Consider the following 14,493-nt stretch of genomic DNA (forward strand, 5'->3'; position numbering starts at 1 on the left):
ACAGCTATTTGGAACGAGCTGTCTTGCCCAGGCAAAGATTCGGACGGACTATAGGCTTTGAAATGTCCTCTCATTTCTGTAGTTCAATACAACCATCGAAAAGTTAATTCAATATCTGAAACAAGTTAATATTTCAAGATCAAGCCTATCCCCCATTTAAAATATTTGACTTTATAATTAGGATTTGGGTAATTTGTAATTAGGGTTTATGTTGTTGACACTTTTTTTTACGTAGTTCAAATCCTGGAAACAGAAACTAATGCATATTGAAATTTAAAACTGGATTATAACTTCTCAGACCAGTTAACCTACATGGCCAGCAGTACTTCGAGAAATTACACACATTGTTTCACAAGATTGTAAAACCTCGCAGTTCCCTGTTGACGTATATTTCATGGTGTGTCCGGAACTGTTGACGAGGTTGGACGGCACATGATATTATACAGGTGCCATAGCCTCTGTGAGCGCTGTTATGCATATTTTGTACCTGACTGTTCCATTGTTTTACCTAATGTGGCATCGGTCAATGACTTCTGATGATGTATGGAATATGTATCAGATATGTTGACTCATATCATATGGAAATTATTCGAGGGAATACAGTTGTATTCATGAATATCAATATATAATGTTATTGGAATCTTTTCTTTCTTGAATTTTTTGTGAATGTTCTAACTTCTCTGGTCATTTAGATTTACTTTTTTTGCTTCCATGAAATAGATAATTGATCATTTACTATCTTGTACTATAAATGTTGTCTTTGTTGATACTTTGTTTTTGTGCGGAATTTGACGTTTTTGGTGGGGAGTTTTCATCTAGGAAAAGTAAAAATTCAAATCTGAGCATATTCTCAACATGCTCCGATGATAAACCACAACAGAAATCTTATGTGAATTACTGCATACCTGTCGTTTAGGTATTCTGATTGTTGGATGTCATCATATAGTCATCATAGAGGCACAGGTGAAATCCTAAAACTACCGGGTACCCATCATTTGATCAAAAGAAAGGCATACCTTATTTTGAGTCTTATCTAAACTGCTGGGTGCATATCATTTAGTCATCAGAAGGGCACATGTGGTTAATAAGTTTATTGTGTTAAAATGATTATACAAATTTTGTACCTGTTTGTAATATATCACCTGAATTAAAAATTATCTATATAAAATGATCATTCTTCCCAATCAGCTTTACTTGCTGTTTACATTGCTGTTTATGCTCACTATGTAGATATGTTTCATAGGTAGGTCCATTCTTTGTTACTCTTAATTTATTGTGATTACTATCTTTCATTGATCATCGTGATACCATGTTCCTGTAATTATACTGATGAGTGTATATGTGTTGTTATGGGACAACACCTGTAAACAGCTGTACAGTGTTACCCCTTGACCCTCCCTGTTCTGTAATTCATCATAATGATTGAAGGATGATGATTATGTTTGATTAAATGAAGAGTCATGAACATATTCAATAAGTTATTATTTGTATCATAATGTTCTTGTGCGTTCTATGTGACCTGGGGGCGGTGGGGTAGCCTAGTGGTTAAAGCTTTGGCTCATCACGCCGAAGACCCGGGTTCGAATCCCCACATGGGTACAATGTGTGAAGCCCATTTCTGGTGTCCCCCGCCGTGATGTAGCTGGAATATTGCTGGAAAGCGGCGTAAAACCAAACTCAGTCAGTCAGTCAGTCTTTGTGACCTTTTTTCATTGTATTGATCCTGGTTGATGTTTATTTGAAACAAATGGAAGAGAAATAATTGGATTTGATAAAAAAAACCAGTTGTCTATTCGACAACATGTCTTTAACAGAAGTATAGGGTTGTTTTGTGGGGGTTTCCTGACCTTACAATTCCATATGGAATCGATTGAATTAGTGAATGAAAATTATGAAGATGGTTTGCGATTTTACAAAATGTGATGTTTCTGGACAATTGAGTATGGAAGACTATATATAAACAGGATGGTGGCATAATGTCAATATACTGATTTGCAACTTGTGAATTAATTCAAAGACTTCAAAATATTGAAGGGTGGCTTGTCATGCAGAAGACTTAGTCTAACTGGTTCCATTCTCCAAATAGGAATCACATGGGTTCCTAGTGTGCACTGCAAGGATTATTGCTGAAGATTTGTAATTCTCTCACTTGTTCTGAAAAATTATTTGTTTTGAGATAATCAGGGAAACTGTGATACCGAACATTGCAGTGTTTTCTGTTTCCATCAGGTGAAGTTGACTTTGAATTATAGGTACGAGAGTAAAGACATTTTCGTGGTATGGCTCCACCTTTGTTGTATTAGAAGGACGCCACCTCCACGGAAGGGAACCACCTTCATAAGTAATAGGACACTACCTTCATGTTAGGGCATCACATTCATGGAAATAGAATGACACCATGTGTATGTTGGGACACTACATTCATGATCATAGGACACTACGTTCATGGTAATAGAATGACACCATATTCATGGTATGACACCTTCTTTATGGTAATAAAGTGACGCCATCCTCATGGCAGGACACCATCTTCATGGTAATAGGACACCTTCAGGTTTGAACACTACCTTTAGGGAAGAACACCAATTTCATGGTCATAGGGCACCACCTTCATGGTAATAGGACACCTTCAGGTTTGAACACTATCTTTAGGGAAGAACACCAATTTCATGGTCATAGGGCACCACCTTCATGGTAATAGGACACCTCCTTCAGGTTTGAACACTACCTTTAGGGAAGAACACCAATTTCATGGTCATAGGGCACCACCTTCATGGTAATAGGACACCTCCTTCAGGTTTGAACACTATCTTTAGGGAAGAACACCAATTTCATGGTCATAGGGCACCACCTTCATGGTAATAGGACACCTTCAGGTTTGAACACTATCTTTAGGGAAGAACACCAATTTCATGGTCATAGGGCACCACCTTCATGGTAATAGGACACCTTCAGGTTTGAACACTATCTTTAGGGAAGAACACCAATTTCATGGTCATAGGGCACCACCTTCATGGTAATAGGACACCTTCAGGTTTGAACACTATCTTTAGGGAAGAACACCAATTTCATGGTCATAGGGCACCACCTTCATGGTAATAGGACACCTACAGGTTTGAACACTACCTTCAGGGAAGAACACCAATTTCATGGTCATAGGGCACCACCTTCATGGTAATAGGACACCTTCAGGTTTGAACACTATCTTTAGGGAAGAACACCAATTTCATGGTCATAGGGCACCACCTTCATGGTAATAGGACACCTCCTTCAGGTTAGAACACTATCTTTTCAGGGAAGAACACCAATTTCATGGTCATAGGGCACCACCTTCATGGTAATAGGACACCTTCAGGTTTAGGACACCTACCACTATCTTCAGGAAGAACACCAATTTCATGGTCATAGGGCACCACCTTCATGGTAATAGGACACCTCCTTCAGGTTTGAACACTACCTTCAGGGAAGAACACCAATTTCATGGTCATAGGGCACCACCTTCATGGTAATAGGACACCTTCAGGTTTGAACACTATCTTCATGGAAGAACACCAATTTCATGGTCATAGGGCACCACCTTCATGGTAATAGGACACCTCCTTCAGGAAGAACACTACCTTTAGGGAAGAACACCAATTTCATGGTCATAAGGCACCACCTTCATGGTAATAGGACACCTCCTTCAGGTTTGAACACTGACTTCAGGGAAGAACACCAATTTCATGAACATAAGGCACCGCTTTTATGGTAATAGGACACCTCCTTCAGGTTAGAACACTACCTTCAGGGAAGAACACCAATTTCATGGTCATAGGGCACCACTTTCATGGTAATAGGACACCACCTTCATGGTAGAACACAACCTTTATGATATGGACTCTACCTAAATGGTAGAAAACACCAACTTCATGATGGGAGGCACCACTTTGATGGCAAGACGCCACCTTCCTGGCAAGTGACTGCTTTATGGTTGGCATCCAGAACACACAACTATCACAAGATCTGACAATGAGTCTATCCCTTGAGTTCACCAGAACACACAACTATCACAAGATCTGACAATGAGTCTATCCCTTGAGTTCACCAGAAATCAAAACCTCAGTCCTTGAACAATCAAAGTATTGAGAATTGTGTGAAGTTCAGTCACCAAGGAAACCGTTCTCGTAGTTTGTGCGTTGTAATTCCCTGGCGTGGCCTACTTCAGACATGTCCAATTCTGTAGACCATGTGTTTGAAGGTCAGGATGAAACATGACATCAAACATGGTTTGATCGGACTCATGAACTGAGAGAAGAATCCTACACATCATTTATAACCATTATTTTGTTTCCACCACACTTTCCTGGAACCATAGGGAACTTGACTTTATATATAGAACTACTGGAAAGATGTTCAATTACACATTCCCAACTTAGCACTGTAATCAGTGTGCGAAATAGCCACTGGTCTGCTAGCCCGTGACTAGTAAAAATTCAGGTGGGCCAGTAAATCTCCACAGTCAATGGCCCGACTGCCTAGTGAATTTTCATGGCGTCATTTTGTAAATATATCACTCTCTCTGACTTGCTAAGTTATAATACACTTTAAATCATGCAAGATTATGGCCTGATAAAAATGTTCATCATATTAGCAGCTTAATGATGAAACCCTTGCCAAGCCTACAATATCTTATTCTCATCTATTTTTTGTTAGCTTTTGTATAGTTTCTACATCCTAATTTCAGGCAAGTGAATTATTTTGTGGGCTAGTAACTTTCAGGCATAGCTGGCCCGACTGGCTAGCAAAATTTGGAAACTATTTCGCCCACTGACTGTAATGTATTTTGTTTAGATTACCATCTTTTGCAAAATATATCTCTATCTTGTGGCCTTCAGAACATTTCAGTTCACTGGAATTCACTCTCCAGAGTTCACTTATAAGTATCATCCTCTGGAGTGGTGGGGTAGCCAAGTGGTTAAAGCATTGCTCGTCATGCCGAAGTCTTGGGTTCAGTTCCCCACAAGGGTACAAGTGAAGCCCATTTCTGGTGTCTCCCACAGTGATATTGCTGGAATATTGCTAAAAGGCTCACTCACTCACTCACTCAATCAGGAAGACCTGCATACTTCCTAAAGAATATATCAGGGACAAGTCCATTCATCTTCATTCAGTCATTAGTGATGTCCTATTCAACAATGGAATTCACATTGCAAAGCTGCATCTTTGGAACTCCAGAAAACTGTGGTTCAAATGACCCCATAGGATAAGTCGAATTTTGAGGACCCCAAGAAGCATTCTGTAGAAAGGGGTTGGCTTATCTGAAGGTTGTACTTTTTCCTGATGAAGACAAGAGAAAAGAACTTTGTTAGTGAAGATGTCAATTAAACATCACTATACAAGATTATTTACCTTTTTGGTTCAAATTTGTTTTTGTGAGGGGTTGTATTAATGCAGGGGATTGAGAACAGAGCCGGAAATAGCAAACAGCAATCGGCAACCTTGATTATGTCTCTAGGTTTGTCAGCACCATAGCCATTCTTGTGAGGGGCTGTGGGGTAGCCTAGTGGTTAAAGCGTTTGTTCGTCACGCTGAAGACCCAGGTTCAATTCCCCACACAAGTACAATGTGTGAAGCCCATTCTGGTGTCCACCGCTGTGATGTTGTTGGAATATCTCTAAAAGCGACATATTAAAGTATTTAACAGTTCATATTATGATCCATATATTGCTTAAATATTGAATATTGGGGTGTCCCTTAACTTTTTTGGTTGAGTATATTTTAAAACCGACCGTGCTTGTGTGGTTGTATGACCGCGCTACAGTCATGGATATCCGATTATTGAAGAGTAGAGGTGTTCTATATCTGATAAGGAGTCCGATATCAGCGCCTTGAGCAAGCACTAGTCGCCTAGATATGTGCGCTATATAAATATCCTATAAGAGACCATTTAGAGACTTGATTTTAGTGACCAGGCTTGTTGACTGAATATTATTTTCTGTTTGTGAAGTAATTTATTTATATAATGTTTCTGCAATTTGACTCATTAAGTAACGATTCCAGCGCATTATCAGAGCCATCTTTACAAACAGATGTGTAATTTCTCACATCAAAATCGCTGTAATCCATTGTATTGGTAATTTGGTGTCCGCCATATTGATGGTCAAACAAAAATAGGGTATTAACGTAAAGCGTACAGTTGTGAAACGGAATATCTGAGTCCAGTAAAACTTGATTACATATCTGAGACTGACTTTTATTAAACCAGTTACAATCACATATTACTTAAGTCATGCTTGGGGTGGTGGTGGGGTAGCCAAGTGGTTAAAGCGTTCGCTCTTCATGCCGAAGACCCGTGTTCAATTCCCCACATGGGTACAATGTGTGAAGCCCATTTCTGGTGTCCCCTCGCCATGATATTGCTGGAATATTGCTAAAGTGGCATAAAACCAAACTCACTCACTCATGCTTGAATCATAGTTCATCTCAGTTTTCAGGAGCTGCAAAACAATGTGGTGAGAACTGTTTCAAATGTAGGTTGTGGCGTGCCTGTATCAAGTTCTCGGAATTAGTTTTCCAGATTTAAATGTGAATGTAAATACTTGTATATAGACTTGTATTTCAATGTTTTCCCTTGTCATTTCAGTACAGTCTGTAATTTTTGTTATCTTACAAGGTTCATCTGTGGTATTTTCATACAAGACTATACTCTATGTGCATGATGTATGCATGATCTTTTCATGCAATACAAAAACTAAAGGACTGATTTGTCTTTCAGGAGATATTTGCATGCATAGTAACTGGCATTGTAGAAGTTCTAGCCAGTTATGAGCAACATGCTGAATCGTAATGGCTAGATTAGGAAATATACTGATGGAAACAAATAAGGTAACACATGAAAATAGTAGGTATTTATTTTTAGATTTTGACCCACAGTGCAATATTTGGAAAATATACAAACTCTTGTACTATAATTTGTTCCCTTATTTGTTTCCATCAGTATATTTACTGGCTATTGGAGGATCATAAAATGAATGAATTTACACATTGTCAGTCATGATGTTTAAAAATTTTGGGTGGTTTCTTTCTTCCTGTTATCTATTTGGTGTCCGAACTTGCTAACCTTCGTATTGATAGGTGTTAAACTAAAGTGCAATTAAAAAGGGGCTATCAACTAAAAATAGTTTACATGACATTTCTTATATAGTGTCCATATTGGAGTTGAGATACCTGGTATTGAACAGAGGTGCTCTCCCAAACTTGTTAGCATCTATTTATAGAATTTTTTCAACATGATCACAAAATGAATTATGTTTACACAAACAGTTCAGGAAAGGAAGGATATTTTTTACTTGTATTTAAATATCCTTGTGTCACAGTGGGAATTCTTCATCCATGATAGACATGAAAAATGTGTAACAGAAATATATTTCCTTCAGCTCTTTCAGTTGTCTGGCTTACATCTGTTCTTTATTGACATGACTGTCATGGTCATCTGAGCTTTAATACCTGTTTCTATTTTGAATGTTTTCTGTTACTGTGAATGTGATGATGTTTTCTACTTATTCCACCACCAATCAGCAGTTCATCAATCTGTCACTTACTTCAGATGGGTATGCTGAAATGAATAAACGTCTCAATTATACTGCTTCGTTTGTCTTCACTCCATTGCAGACACCCTGGTTGTACCACTGGCTGTCCCGAAATAGGAATGCAGGTCTTCTGATAAGAATGCAATTGCATGTGCTGTAGTAGGAATGTGGGTCCTGTACCAGGATTGCAGTTCCTTTGATAGGAATGCAGGTCTTCTAACAGGAATGCAGGTCTTCTAACAGGAATGTGGGTCTTCTGATAGGAATGTAGGTCCTGTAAAAAGAATGCAGGTCTTGTAATAGGAATGTGGGTCCTGTAATAAGAATGCAGGTCTTGTAATAGGAATGTGTCTTCTAATAGGAATGTGGGTCCTGTAAAAAGAATGCAGGTCTTGTAATAGGAATGTGGGTCCTGTAATAAGAATGCAGGTTTTGTAATAGGAATGTGTGTCTTCTAATAGGAATGTAGGTCCTGTAAAAAGAATGCAGGTCTTCTGATAGGAATGTGGGTCCTGTAATAAGAATGCAGGTCTTGTAATAGGAATGTGTGTCTTCTAATAGGAATGTAGGTCCTGTAAAAAGAATGCAGGTCTTCTGATAGGAATGTGGGTCCTCTAATAAGAAGGCAGTTCTTGTAATAGGAATGTGTGTCTTCTAATAGGAATGTGGGTCCTGTAAAAATAATGCAGGTCCTCTCATAGGAATGTGGGTCCTGTTATAAGAATGCAGGTCTTGTAATAGGAATGTGTGTCTTCTAATAGGAATGTGGGTCCTGTAAAAAGAATGCAGGTCCTCTCATAGGAATGTGGGTCCTGTAATAAGAATGCAGGTCTTGTAATAGGAATGCAGGTATTAATTGATCCACAACCCATGAACCTTCTAACCAATACAAAATTGGGCAATAAGGTGAATTTTATTGATATCTACCATTGTAAACCAAAAGTCACAGTGTTTTTTTCATCTGATTGGTTGAAAAATGTGATCAAATGGTATTCGATTCCCGGAAATTCGCTGTGAATTAATACATACAAACATCGCTCACACCATTGTATTGTTACGTCGTCAGCTGTGATGACGTCATTCAAATCATATTGTGACGTAAAGTCTGAATGACGTCACAAATGAGCAGTTCCAGATGCTACCATGGGAGACAGCCGAAACGGCCGGCTGATGACATTTCTCTGCTGTACCCGTACACGATGTCAATGAGTACAGACACAAAAACGTGTGTAGACCTTTCGGTTTACTTTTGTGTTTACAATGTCGATAAACATCATGTGTTGGCCAATTTCCGGGTGTTACTGAGTAATTGAAGCACGGGAATATTCCATTTGAAACCTCCGGCTGCTGGAGGTTTCAAATGGAATATTCCATATGCTTCAAATCAATAACACCCGGAAATTGGCCAACACATGATGTTTATCTCCTAAATACAACACATTACAATAACTATTTCACAGACATTTTGGCATGAATTTCTAGACTTCATAGGACATCAACACTACTAGAAAGGCTTGAAATTTCCTGAATATCTGGTTTCATAGTTGAATTTTACATCAATGCTTCAAAATGAAATATGTGTGAGAACAATATGGGATTAAACTAGCAATGGATACAGACAAATCGATAATATCATCCAAGAATATTATGAATTCACTGATGTATTGGTAAGTCGTTAGTGTCATCATTCCCAATTTTCTATTATTGAATCCAGGAATCATTGTTGGAAGCAGAGAGTAAGTTGATGTTTTCTGTTTTCTGAGGTATTCTGTCCTCACTGAAGAAGTACTTGACGTGTCAGGTCGTTCTAGACATCAGATCGCCCTCACTTCACTCTGATATAGGTACAGCCCTCAAGAAACCAACTCGTTGTGAAGCGTATAAAAACAAGGGTTGACTTAATTAAGACATTTGACTGACAAAATCTAGACTTACACTCACTGTACCCATTTGGGGAATAGAACCTGGGTCTTTGGCATGACAAGTGAACGCTTTAACCACTTGGCTACCTCTCAGACTTTCCAGTGTCTGCCGACTTGTTTGTGGGGCTGTCATTGTTTCTGCTGCATATCTTAGACTAGTCAAATTTCTAAGAAATGTGGATTTTAAGGATGCATGAGGCATTTTTGAGTAAAAGCAAGCAACATTTTCTGGGGTAGTTTTTCGTGCTGAATACGAATCTGTTGTTTGCTAAGCTCAAAAATGCCTAATTAGGTCACAAATTAGGTTCAAAGGTCAATGAGTGCAAAATTCAATTTTTTAAAAAGTGTTTTATTAATCATTCTCCATCCATACAATGAACTCAGTTTACAATATATTGATTAATAATGTTACCACAGGATTTCAAAATGTTGGATTTCATGGAAATGCTGAAGGAAATATTTCGTATTTTTGCAAATATCTCCCTTATGGAGCGACTTTTAGTTTTTGCGTGAAGAGCTACTTCTTACAAGCATTTTTGCTCAAAATGCAAAGCAAGGCTGAATCTTTTCCTTTTGTTGACAGAATTATATTCCAGGCAAACTGTTTAGGTCACAAAAGTCGCATATTAAGCGCATAATTACTTCAAAGGTTAATGAGTGTGACAGGATGCGATAGGCATTTTTACATGTATGCTACACGAATGCTTTTATACTGCTTCACATGCATGTCAAATGAAACTGCTTTCATTCATGCAGTGAGTTTGATTAATGATTTTAGCAACATAATTACCCACAGAACAGTTCAGGAAATCACAGGAACAGGTGGGAACCCTATCTGATAATGGCATTGATGGCACACCTCTATGCTGGTTCAAGTCTTATCTGTCGTCCCGTCACCAGCAAGTACTGATAGAGGATCATTACTCTAATCCAGCTCATCTATTTTGTGGTGTCCCACAAGGATCGGTCTTAGGTCCGGTCTTGTTCAGTCTTTACATCAAAGATCTTGGGAAAATCATGGAAGCCCACCATGTTGATCGCCATCACTTTGCTGATGATTCCTAAAATGTACAAAGTCTTCCTACCCACTATGGATCAAGCAACACCCGCCTTGAATGACCTACAACAGTGCTGTGAGGAAACCAAGAGCTGGATGTTTGACTACATGCTGAAATTGAACAGTTCAAAGACAGAGTGCATTCTACTGGGTCCTGCAAAACGTTGCTCCCAGTGCTCATTGAATGCTCTTGATTTTGATGGAGAAAGTATTCACAGAAAGTAAGAGATCTTGGTGTCATCCTTGACTCCGACCTCTCTTTGGATGATCACATACCACATCTCTCTAGGATCTGTTTTGCAGCTCTACGCAATATCAGTTCCATTAGGCAATACCTGACTATAGATTCGGCAAAAACTCTCACCTTATGCCATGTAATGGCCTGCCTGGACTGTTGTAACTCTCTCCTAGCCGGTGCAAACAAATCACAAATCCAGAGACTTAAACGAATCCAAAATGCTGCGGCACATGTCGCGACTAGATCGAAGAAGTTTGAACACGTCTCTCCCATTCTTCAATCTCTTCATTGGCTTCCAAACGAGAACCGGATCCGCTTTAAACTCATCTGCCTCACCTACCGCTTCCCGTCTGGATGCGCTCCTGCTTATCTCTCCAATCTTCTTATGCCATATAAACCAGCTAGATCCCTTCGTTCTCAGGATAAAAACCTTCTGCTTGTTCCTAGAGCAAACAGTGTTCGCTACGGCAGCAGATCATTCGCCTAAACAGCTTCAACAGCTTGGAATGATCTTCCCTCTCTCTCCGGAATACCAGTGACTTCTCTAGCTTCCGATCAAAACTGAAAACTCACCTTTTCCTGATGTCTTTCCAACTTTGCTGAACTCTGAGCATACTTCAGTATGGATATATGCACGTTAGAAATCCCCTATTATTACTATTATTATTATAATGTGTCAAATACATAGTATGAAGATGAAGGCGAAAGTGGAACATAAATGCATACAAGCCATGTGCTATGACTGAAGGATCGAGGCTGTACTAAAAGACTTTGCTATCACATGTTTGGTTTTAGGAATCTTTGTGCCGGAGGATTTTGTTAGTTGATGCACTGCTTTACACAAATTGAAAATACATGTATGTACACAAGGCCTTTGTACGTATTGTAGACGTGAATGATTTAATAGCAGCCGAAGCATGCTATCATATTGACTGTCTAAGTAAATTTCTGTAAATATCATGTCACATATTGTGACGTGAGTGATGAAGCAGAGTAGGCCAGTGTACATGCTTCTGGTGGCCAAAGTCATGTTTATAATGAGTTTGAAGAAGGTGAAATAGGTGCATCTGATGTTGAACGGGTTAAGAACACAAGGGTTAGAAGTACAGGGCACTTCGCACCAAGGTACCAATCCATCTTGCTTGATGTTCTCACAAAAAGTGTGTCCTGCCCCCAAGAAAAAAAGAAAAAGAAAAGCTCCCAAAGACCAAGTTCTTTGCAAACACTGCCCCAGTGTGTGGATCTAGTGCTTGGAGAACCCGGGTATAACTGATGGTGTGCCAAGCATTCTGTATGGTATAGCTCTACTTCTTGACTGTGCATGTTGATTGGTGAAGGGTCATACCAATACCAACATGTTTAGATGGTGCTTCCTTGTCCCCGCAAACACTGTAGACCATGTCTTGCCCCATACTACGAACGCCTGTGTTCTTAATCCGTTCAACATCAGATGCACGCCTATTTCACGTTCTTCAGAAGGAGGTACACTGGCCAACTCTACTTCTTCACTCACGTCACAAAATTTGAATCCCTGATCTGACATATCACTGCAGAGTCTCAGAGCAACGTGCTCCAGTGACATGAACAACAAATTCATAAGTGACCCCAACGCACTTTTTGATGGGATGATATGATGATGGGATGATAGAGTCTGACTCATTGGTTAATTCTTTGTACCTCATGAACACAGCAGACAATTCCAATATGTATCCATTCTCTGCACGGTGACGTAACTCCTGACACAACCAAGCCATGGCTATATCAGCTCATTTGCTGTCAGTTTCTGCCCTTTTGGCATCCCACAGAAATTAACTTAGATGTGATAGCATGATTCGGCTGCTATTAAATCATTCACGTCTGTAATACGTTCAAACACATTGAGTGCATATTTTGCATTTGTGCACACTCTAGAATGTATTATTATGGTAGAAACATGGCTCGTCTTCTGCTTGCTTTCGGAGCTGTGACAGAATATACACAACGTCAAGCTCACTGTTGAAGGACCCCTGCGTAAAAAGCGGTATCATTCATCTGAAACACCAGTCTGCTCATTTCCTTGTGAAGCATTGGACTGATCCTTGGCAAGCCTTACATTTATTTTTCCTTAATGTGTGTATGCTGAATAACAGAGTTTGTGCCATTTTAGATTAGGGTTGCCGTCAGGAGATTCTTCAAAGAGGAACGAAAGCCTGTCTACAGATGACCGAACTTTGCAATGTTTCAATTTGTGCCTGAACTGGGTGGCCTCAAAAATGGATTAGATGCCCAGTTCTGTCTGGTTGTAGATGGTATTTTTAGACTGACTGGTTTCCTGACATATGATACACAGCTCAAATGAGAAACCTTGGCCTGTGAATAGAAACAAATCTACACCAGTGCTACGTATATACCGCCACTGATGACCTCTCCTGGTACACACACACTGCACCTTTTGAATAAAAAGTACCAGTGCAGTGCGTCAACTAACAAAATCCTCCGGCACAAAGATTCCTAAAACCAAACATGTGATAGCAAAGTCTTTTAGTACAGCCTCGATCCTTCAGTCATAGCACATAACACAGATTGTATGCATTTATGTTCCACTTTCGCCTTCATCTTCATACTATGTATTTGACACATTATCGGATAGGGTTCCCACCTGTTCCTGTGATTTCCTGAACTGTTCTGTGGGTAATTATGTTGCTAAAATCATTAATCAAACTCACTGCATGAATGAAAGCAGTTTCATTTGACATGCATGTGAAGCAGTATAAACGCATTCGTGTAGCATACATGTAAAAATGCCTATCGCATCCTGTCACACTCATTAACCTTTGAAGTAATTATGCGCTTAATATGCGATTTTTGTGACCTAAACAGTTTGCCTGGAATATAATTCTGTCTACAAAAGGAAAAGATTCAGCCTTGCTTTGCATTTTGAGCAAAAATGCTTGTAAAAAGTAGCTCTTCACGCAAATACTAAAAGTCGCTCCATAAGGGAGATATTTGCAAAAATACGAATTTTTTTCTTCAGTATTTCCATGAAATCCAACATTTTGAAATCCTGTGGTAGCATTATTAATCAATATATTGTAAACTGAGTTCATGGTATGGATGGAGAATGATAAATAAAACACTTTTTAAAAAAAAATTAATTTTGCACTCATTGACCTTTGAACCTAATTTGTGACCTAATTAGGCATTTTTGAGCTTAGCAAACAACAGATTCGTATTCAGCACGAAAAACTACCCCAGAAAATGTTGTTTGCTTGCTTTTACTCAAAAATGCCTCATGCATTCACATTTCTGAGAAATTTGACTAGTTCCTATATAGATTAGATGTGGTTATTTACTTATTTCATGATTTAATTACGTAAAAACTGATTTCTGGGCTATCTTCATGTTTCAACTTTGGAAACAACAGGTGAAACTATCAGACACTGGTTTGACTGAGAAACCACCAACATTAACCAATATAAAATGATTTTTCCAACATTAACATGAAGCGTGAGAGTCCTACGTGTCTTGACACAAGACAAGGTCTGCTAATCGGATTACTGACCGCTCAGCAGGGTGTCCTCCCATTTGTGAGACACAATAATTAATGGTTCAGTGCACATAGGTGGTGTTTCCACATCCCTACAATGAAAGTGGGATCAGCCCAGTTGTTGAAGAGTACCCACAGGAGTCATTAATGAGTAGATTAATGAAATAGATTATCAAAGATTC

At 39.1% G+C, this 14,493-nt stretch overlaps 1 long non-coding RNA gene across 1 annotated transcript; it reads right to left on the minus strand.

Annotated features, from left to right (window-relative positions):
- Nucleotides 1-3,107: 3,107 nt before the first annotated feature.
- Nucleotides 3,108-3,777, minus strand: LOC124269741. The gene is made up of 3 exons (XR_006896597.1): nucleotides 3,760-3,777; nucleotides 3,417-3,517; nucleotides 3,108-3,167 (listed from the first exon to the last, which is right to left on the minus strand). It is a non-coding gene; the product is annotated as an uncharacterized LOC124269741 (long non-coding RNA).
- Between the last annotated feature and the right edge of the window lie 10,716 nt (nucleotides 3,778-14,493).

Source organism: Haliotis rubra, unplaced genomic scaffold (assembly GCF_003918875.1).
Source record: "Haliotis rubra isolate DU_JTF1 unplaced genomic scaffold, ASM391887v1 Scf147, whole genome shotgun sequence".
Taxonomy (NCBI): Eukaryota; Metazoa; Mollusca; class Gastropoda; order Lepetellida; family Haliotidae; genus Haliotis; species Haliotis rubra.